Raw genomic sequence first — 9,770 nt, 5'->3', positions numbered from 1 at the left:
TCTCTCTCTCTCTCTCTCTCTCTCTCTCTCTCTCTCTCTCTCTCTCTCTCTCTCTGTTTTCTCTTGAATGGTTCTACCTGTGAAGGGAAATCATATACTCTGGTTTTCATTTATAAAAATAGAACAGAATATACAATATCGCAATCAATTCTTGGAAATATACAATTTAATATAATCCAATACATGCATTTAAGCATCAGGAAGTCATTTTATCATATCAAAATTAAATTTTCTTTTTAGGGCTGGACAAATAGTTAAGCAGATTAAAGCACCTGCAAACAGGTGCAGGGGCTGGGGATTTAATCCCAGGGCTGCCATGCCAGCCCTGCAAACGAGGCACACTGAGACGGCTATTGAGACTGGGCGTGGTGGCATGCACGTGTAATCCCAGCTCTTGGGAGGCTGTAAACAGGTGGATCACTAAGTCTGATCTAGTGGTGAGACCCTGAACACCTTGTACACCCTTTCCTAAAATACAAAAAAAAATGGTTTTTAGGTACTTGGATTCAGCAAAATAACCCAATATAGTCCAATAATCCATAATAATAGTTATCAGCACAAGTGGCAATAGTCCAAAGTTGTTGACTTAAGCCTTTTACGGATCAGCATATTAATATAGCTTTACTTTTTATACCTTGTGGTTATACTTTTCTGCTGGATGGTTAAGACCAAGTTAAAGCAAGACCAATACAACTAACAATGTAACTTTTGCTAAGGTCAGTCAAATCCTGTCAGGATTTACCCTGGAATCATGTACAGCACCTTGTGGATCTTTTATCAGTGTCAGCCGTCTGGATGAGTCACAGCCATTGCTTGATCAATTTGCTTTCTGTGAAAGCCTGAGAGAATGTTTTCTCTCTAGATGACTCTCCTTAGGCACACTCTACATCGTCGATCACTTTCCTCTGTGGCCTCATAATCTCTTTGATCAGAAAAACTGGGACATCACTTAGTTACGGGGTGTCACAGCAGAGGTTCTCTTATGTCCTGAGTCCTCACTGACCTTGGAGGACTTGGGCCAAAATATTGGCTATCTTTTTAGCCCATGTATCCGTCTAATTTTTGGTCTTCAAATTTTAGTTGTTAAGCATCCAGAAGAGAAGCTTAATGTTATTATTATCCTACAACAGAGGCAGGTAAGCTTAACATCACTATCTGTCTGAATATAACATACCTTAGACATAAAATGGAACTACCATTTTCCAACAACCATGGCTATTTAAATCCCTATAAAATGTTAAAAAACAATTACACATTTCTTACACAGAAATTTAGAAATCAAACCATATACAACATTGTAGCAAGACAATCCTACGACATTTTTAACTGTCTCTTGTTTTACTTTTTTTTACATTTACTTTAAAGAGGGTATAGCAATAATTGATATGACATTAGAAACAGTAAACATTTAGAAGACCAAAATGACAGGTATTTTAAGCATGGTTTTAGTATTACACATTGCTGTTTGTAATGTAGTTGCTTAGTTCACAGATATCAGCATATAGAGTTAGTCAGGGTGAGAATTCTACCCATTAACTGCTATTTTCAAAAACTTCATGCAAATTCTTAGGACTATCGCCTTAATCAACTTGTATACATACATATATGGCTTTGCCCCTGCCTTATTTCCCAACTTTTCTCCTTTCTCTGTCTTTGCTGTTTAATCCTTAAGTGCTGTTTCTTTCCATTTAACCAAGTCTGTTATAACTTTCAGTTTAAAAAGTAAATGGTAATTATTAATTGCTCATTTTGCAGAAATATACATTGTCTACAAAGGATTAATTATAAGGACCTTTTAGTGTGGCATTCCCCTATTCTATTTGCAGTTAAGAAAGTGGATTTGATCTCAGGATTTTGATGGAAAATAGAAAACTCATCTTTTGGTTGAGAGTACAAGGGTGCTTCTGCCTGTGGGGCTCGGGATGTATGAGAACTCTACACTTGCCACTTGAGTTTGCTGTGAATCTGAAATGGCTCTAAAAATAGTTCTTTTTTATATAAGAGAATTTTGCCTTGGTAATTCACTTCTTACATGATCTTAGGATAGTTATTTATCTCTCTTAGTCTTAGTTTTTAAATCCTAAATTGGAGATAATAATAGATCATTGATCTGTTTTTCTGTCTGTCCTTCCTCGGTTCATTATGCATGCTCAAAAAAATCATGGCTCCTTTCTTTATAAAATCCCCTTACGCCCCCTAGAGGGTCATTGCAGGCCTAGAGCAGAATAAGGCTGAGCACAGGGATTTTCCTTAAAAGATTAAAACTCTCTTTTTATTTCTTACATCATAATGATAATATAGAAGCTTTAAAAATTACATTTAGAAAATGACTTAGAAAAAATCAGCATGAATTTTTACATTGTCGCAAGAAGACTGAGTTGGGAGGACAACTTTGGTGGGAAAGTGGACCACCTCTGATGTATTGATCATGGGGAGGACTGTTTTGAAAGGCTGAGATATGGGAAGCATTAACTAGAGTTATACAGAAGCCTGCAAAAAAGAAATTGAAGAAAATATTACCTTCTAGAAAAATTTAAATCTTTCTTTCTTTCTTTCTTTCTTTCTTTCTTTCTTTCTTTCTTTCTTTCTTTCTTTGGAACAGGGTCTCTCTATGCAACTTGGACTCATAGTGATCCTACCGTCTCAGCCTCCCTAGCTCTGGAATTGCAGGTGTGCACCTCATGGCATGTGGTACTAGGGATCAAACCTGGGTCCCTGTGTTTGCCAGACAGGCGCTTAGACTGCTGAGCTATCTCCCCAGCCCCAAATTAAAATTTTACATAGAGAAAATGTAGGTTACAACTTGGCTTAGTAGTGAGTAATTTATATTAATATGCCTTGGAAGTTTAAATAAAATAACAGGAAGAGGGCAGGTACAAAAACTAATTGTCAAATTTCACTATGAAGATTCCAAAGATTATACTTATAATTGATCAGTGAAGAAGTACCAGCAGAAGAAAATTTTTTAGAAATGTGGAAATAAATACTTGGAAAAAATTTAAGTATTAATTTGAGGCTCGAAATTAGAGAGTATTAGACTGGAACAAAAATTTTTATATATGACTTTAAAAGAAATAAATATATAACAGGGTGCAGCTGTGCATGCTTGTAATCTCAGTACTCTGGGCAGCTAAGGCAGAAGTATTACAAGTGCAAGCCTAGCCTGTGCCACTTGCAAGACCCTGTCCAAAATAAGTCAATAAATACAGAAGGTCTTGCTAGGTAGCTCAATGAAAAGGTCCCAGCTTCAATCCTCACTACAGGGAGGAAAGAAGCATCAAAACAAAACAAAATTCCCAGTTCCTTTTTAAAAACAAAGTTTTTCATAAAAGCCATATTTCTGAGTTCTTTTGTGTTCTTATAAAATTCAAAATATTGGGCTACAATTCCTCAAAAGTCAAGCCTACCTGGACCTGAGGATTGGCTACCACATGAAGAAGGGCCTGCATTCCTGTTGCTCTTTCACAGGCAACCCCAGTAGGGTCTTCTTGCTGTACTGAGGACACCTGAGATCAAACTTCTTAGCAAATTTAAGTATGTTACCCAGCACTATTAACTAAGGTTGCATTGTGATACATTTGGCCTCCAGAATTTATTCATCTTGCATAACTGAACCTTTGAACCCTTGGACCAACATCTTCTAATTTCCCCTTCCCTCTGTGGCTGTATGTTTGACTATTTTAGATTCCAACAATGAAGTGAGATCATGCCCTTTCTTTGAGTGTCTGGCTTTTGCCCTTGTTCTCCATGCTCATGCGTGCTGCTGCAAGGGGCATGAGTTCCTTCTTTGAAGTTGCACAACATCCATTGTGTGGATATGTGTGTGTGTGTGTGCGTGTGTGTGTTCATGTACATCATCTTTTCTTTATCTATTCACTCACTGATGTTGATTTAGATTGTTTCCTTGCCTTGCCAATTGTGAGTATCACAATAATGAACACGGGAGTGCTTATAACTTTTTGAGATAAACAGAAATGGTATTGCTGAATCATAAGGGAATTCAGCTTTTAACATTTCCAGCAATATAGTTACTCTTCTCCATAATGGCTGTAGCACTTACATTTCCACCAGCAGCATGTGAGGGTTTCTTTGTCCATTCATTCACCATACTTCTGATTTTTTTTAGAGCAGCCACTATAGCAAGTGTGAAGTAACATCCCATTGTGACTTTAATTTGCATTTCCTCAGTGTTTGAAAATTATAACCACTTTTTCATGTGCTTGTAGGCCATTTCTCTGTGTTCTTTGCAACAACATTTATTTTAGACTCATTTTTTAATCACTTTTTTGTGATAAATCATGAGTTCACTATAATTTTTGCACATTAACCCCTATCTTTCTTTGTTATGCTACAACAAAATACCTGAGACTGGGCACTTTCTAGAGCAAAGATATTTTATTTTTACAGTTCTGGAAGCTGGAGAATCCAAGATCAAGTTATTGGCATGTGGTGAGGACCAATTGTGTACCTTTATCTGGCAGAATGGGGGTGGACAGAATGAGGAGTGTGGTGTCCTTTCAGCATAAAACTTGTTTCCTCTGCCTTGCAATAGCTTTTTAGTTTAATGCAACCCTATTTGTCTATATTTGCTATAGTTGTTGCTGTTCTGAGTCAGATTTTAATAAAGCGGCCAAACCAATGTCAAGAGTCTTTTCCTCTGTTTTCTTGTTGTAGTTTTGTGGTTTCAGGTTTATGTTTAAGTAGTTGTTACCTTGTTTCTGTTTTTGTTTTTCTTGCTCTTGTTTTTACTGTTTAAAGTAGAAGAAAATTATAGTAATAGAAAATATTTAGTTTTGATTTGATCCTTTTTTTTTCTTTGCAGAACCGGGGACTGAACTCGGGCCCTTGCACTTGCCAGGCAAGCGCTCGTTTTACTGAGCCATCTCCCCAGCCCCTTGAGTTGATCCTTGAATGTTATACATGGGCTCAATTTCATTCTTCTGCATATGAGTTCTCCAGGCACCTTTTCACCAGCTTTTTGGAGATACTGATTCCTGAGGGTACTTGGTTGAAATTTAATAATCTCATTTATTTTTACTCTAATTTCTATTTAAGTGAAGTGTATTTTATTTAATATTTTTATGAAAATCACACATATTAAGATATATTATAGTCCTAATCATATACCATTCTCCAACTACTTATGTCTAAATGATATTACAAAGTTGTCCTGAGAGTCTGGGATGAGTTAATCAAAGAGAAATAAGCTAGTCTAGAAGAAAGGTATGTTGATTTATCACTTAGTTTGTCATTTTCTATAGTACTTGAGGTTGTTTAAAATTTAAGAGTGATAATTTAAAAATAATCTTATGTATTCACCAAATTATTTTGAATGTCCATTTTAAATGCAGTAGCATCTTTTTCTCTTTCACACTACATGTGACTTTTTACCAGGATGGTAAACTTTCTATTTTTATTCACTTATATTTACAAGTAAATAAAATTTCTAAAAGAAGCTATTTTATCTTTCATGTTTATAACCATCTTCAGTGCCTAGAACCAGGCTAGGCACACAGTAGGACCTCAATAATACTTTTCAAAAGAATAAATAAAGAGCGTAAAACACCTCTAATAAGTCTTTAGGAATAAGAAGTGTTTGTGAAAAGCACACAAATTTTACTAGGTATCCATAATGCCATTTTGAAGCAACTCTAAACACCTCAAAACTATTTTATATATATCAGAGAAATTTTATAACATGCCAGAGCAGAGATAGCAAATGGAAACGAGGGACAAATGTCACAAATAGAAGTGAAGCGAGTCCAAGACAGGACTTTGTGAAAATGGGGAGCTGGCAGGGAAAGAGGAAAGCTGGGAGAAGAGATGCCAGGGCACCAAGGGGAAAGATCTATGAAGAAAAATGAGGAGATGAGGGGGAAAGACTATGGGCAGGTGGAAAATGAGGCACACCATCTTCCTGTGGGCCGTGAGGGGGAAAAGCAACACCCGGGAGAGTCAAGGCCAGCTTTTGATATTAGAGGTTAAGTCACATGGTTACCAGACAGTTACTTATCAATAAAGTTAGCATTGGTAGAGTTGTTACTGTGTGCCAGGCATTGCATTTGGTTTCATTCTCATGATAATTTCAACAGTAGCTTTTGTCTTGCCTTGCCTCATTGCCCTTGTTTTCAGGTGACTTTTGGCTATTTTTGAAATTGCAAATCATTCTCAAAGGATTTCATAATTAAATAAACCCAGAGAATGTGAAACAGGCTCTCAAAAAACCCTAAGAGGTATTTTAGAAGAAATGCTGGAGATTCACGTTTGAAAGGAGAGACTTCTCAGATCTAACTATCCAAGGACCACTCAGACTCTCTGAGGTTCTATAATGGTGGGAAATCGTATTTTAGCGCACAAAGGAAGATTTCTTAAGAATATTATTTATAAATGTATTATATTTGATATAATTTTCCTAGTAAAGTTTGTTGCCTTAAAATACTTTCTGATTACTATAATAGAGCTTTCGTCACTCATAATCTAGTGTCATATTTTTCAAACCTAATCCTTTAGTAAACCATTGTGGAAACAGTATGCATCCTAATCTTTGCCATTTGGTTTGTGCATATTTCTATAATCCAGTTCATTTTCAATGCTTACCTTTGAGCAGAGACAAATGTTTAAAGGGTTGTAATTTCACCTTTTTTTGTTTTAATTGCCACACACTCTGGTGCATAAGCCTTGTCAGTAACTGTTGGGTTACTGCTGGTATCCTCTGGGGTACACGTGGGTGACTCTCCAGTGCTTGCTCTATCTCTTTACTTCCCATGGAGGTGCTCCTCCTGTACTGTGCTAGGTACTACTGTGGACCGCTGTTGACTTTTAGGAACAGACCAGTTGATGTCCTGTTGCACTTTCTCTGTACATCTAGCATAGTGTGACCCAGGGGCCCACATCATCAGTGCAGCTTATGTCAGGCCCCAACCCTGACTCTGAATCAGTATTTGCATTTGAACAAGATTTCCAGGTGAATGAATTGTACTCTGTACAACTCAGAGCCTCAGTAGCACTCATTTAGATAGCTCCTCACAGCGCATGTGATACAATCACACACTGTAGAATGGCGTTCTGGTCAGTGACAGGCCACATAAGTGATGGTCAGTCCGTCTCCTTGTGAGGTTTTAGATAGCTTAGTCTGTGAAGGCGGTACAATAGCAAGACCATCTACTGATGCGTTCCTTCCTTGACCCCAACCCTGATGGTAGACAGCAATTACAGGAAATGCTTAGCTGCTATATTCGGGATACAGACAAGGACAAAGTCCATCAAACAAACAAAACCCACCAGCAGATGGAACACACACAACAAGTCCCCCTATGGCAAGGGATGGGTCTAAATTTGCAAAATCGTTAAATTCTAGGTACTTGGCATACTTCTTTTTGCCTTTGGAACTGGTTGTTTTTCCATTTCTGTTGCCTTTTGCATTGAGTTTGCACGCTGTTTTGGTTATGTGGTACGGTTGACTAAAGCTCATTGTTCAAGATAACATTTCTTTTTTACCCTGAAGAGCAAGACGTTGTGGTTTTTATCCTATATAAAACCATAGTTCTGGTGAAGTAATCTATCAACTCCTAGATCAGTAGCAAAGTCTAAGATGAGATCAACAGTCCAAGATTGTTTTGCGAACTGAAGTTGTACGAGAGATCTGTGTTAGAAACACAACGCTTGCTGCACCTGGAAAGTGTAGGATGGGAGACTGCAGAAGCCTGCTGGGTCCAGCTGGAGCCTGTTATCTCCTGAGCCATTATTTGGTGCGATGCTGAAGGAGGCCTTTTCCACTCAGGCTCTGCTCTTGGGAAAACAAATCAGCATAAACATTGTAAAAGGAATTTTTTAAATTAATTTTATTGAGAAACAAATAGCAATGAGCTTCAAAACAGGTTAGTAGGACAGTTTCAATAATTAATACATTGCATATTGTTGTCTTCATAGTGGTTACTCATAGTACAAGATGCAGACATGATATCCAGTCCAAACACTAATAGTACAAATCTTTCTTCTTATTGAATTAAGAGAAAGTAGTGGTGTATCTATCCTATTTTGTATATACAGATACAAAATGGTCCTTCATTTGTACTCCCTTTTTTGTTTAGTTTTGTCAGAGATGGGTATTCCATTGCCATTTAAATATTGTAGGTGTGTGAATTCAGCAAAATAATCCAATATAGTCCAGTAGTCCATAGTAGTAGTGGGTTATCTATAGGACTGGCAATGTCAGAAGTTGTTGACTTGAGCAGTAAAATGCAATTTTGATAAGCATGTGTGAACATTCTTCAAGAATGAATATTCTGTGATTCAGAAATTTCCCTGGCATAACTTCATTAAAAACAAACATATGTGGAAATAAACATCAGTAAACAGTGTAGTCATTCTGTGATGAGGTGGCTTCAGGATCCACAGGAGCGAAGGGTCACTTTGCTTGTTCCACAGTCAGCACTTCATGAACATTCCACCTTTATTCTTTCATCCTCTTTCCTTGCTTAAAGTAACTGAAAACTCCTTTGTAAATAATTTAATCCCACTTGAGCTCTCTTTCCTCATTTGAATGAGGAGTTTTAAAAAAGGGATTGCTTCTCGTTATTATCTGTGCAGACAGCCTAAGTGAAAAGTATTTCATAAGCTCTTCTGAGGTGCAGATTCTTGCTCTGCTATGTCATAATACTCCATGATGAGAATTTCCCTCCAAAGGAGAGAAAGTGAGGCTCTCAGAGGTTTCATTATACATTTTAGCAAATTGGAGTCGGAATTTGAATCCAGTTCTACTTGTTTGAACTCCAAAGCTATTCTATGACCCTTAGATGCGAGAGAAACAGGTGCATGGACAGGTGCAGAGGGAGATCTTATGAGGAGTTCTGTCACATATACTAAGTTGTATGCAGTGGCTCTTTTGGTGAAAAGACTTTCTCGGAAGCTCTTAGTTTATAGAACTGGTAGAATATTTAATTTTGAATTTTAGTTATTAAAAGAGATATTCTGTTCTAAAATAGTTAATGTTCACTATCCAGTGAAAATGCTTCGTTTTTACTTGTAAGGCTTGGGAACTCTCTTGTGGGAATGAGTGTTGCTCTGCTTGGAGGTGGGACTGTGCTTCCGTGCGCTGGAGCAGGGCTGGCGCTTGTTGGGTGGGTTATGAGTGCAATCCCCTGGTGCATGGATGGCCTGACCTACACTGCTTATATCTTTATAACAGTCCTGCATAACTTTCTAGCTGATGGGAAAAAATGAATCTTTAAAAAGTGTTAATTAAAAAAATGCATTTATCGAATGCTTGTTGTGTGCCTGGCCCTGCACAGTCACGGACGCCCAGTGAATAAAGTCTCCAGTGCTCTAGGTCTGCGTGTACCCAAATCGCTTTGTTAGCAGCTCATTTAAAAAACCTTTTCTACTCATTTTACCAAGTTTCACACTAAATATGGTTAATGGAGAAAATAATCAATTGAAATGCAACTGTGCATAATGTGGTTCCCTAGAAGCATGGTCACGGGTGCAACGTTCGGAAATCCAGTCATTGTCTACAGCCACCCCACCCTGAATGCGCTTGGTCTCATCTGAAATTAAAGCATGGTTTCCACAGAAGACTTGCCATATGTTAAGTCCTCATGTTAGAACTATGAGTTATGATGATCATTATTATTTTGGAAATGGAGTCAGGGAATATGGTTGCTTTGGAAAACTTGGCGTGCTGTATAAGTAATCTTTTATTATGTGTGGTCTGCAATGTTATGGGCTGCTTTGCCTAGTGGTGATAATAGCAGAGGATCATGTGATCTTTG

This window comes from Octodon degus, unplaced genomic scaffold (genome assembly GCF_000260255.1).
Source record: "Octodon degus isolate 3935 unplaced genomic scaffold, OctDeg1.0 scaffold00015, whole genome shotgun sequence".
Taxonomy (NCBI): Eukaryota; Metazoa; Chordata; class Mammalia; order Rodentia; family Octodontidae; genus Octodon; species Octodon degus.
The sequence above is the reverse complement of the archived record's forward strand: the minus strand, read 5'-3'. Positions refer to the sequence as shown.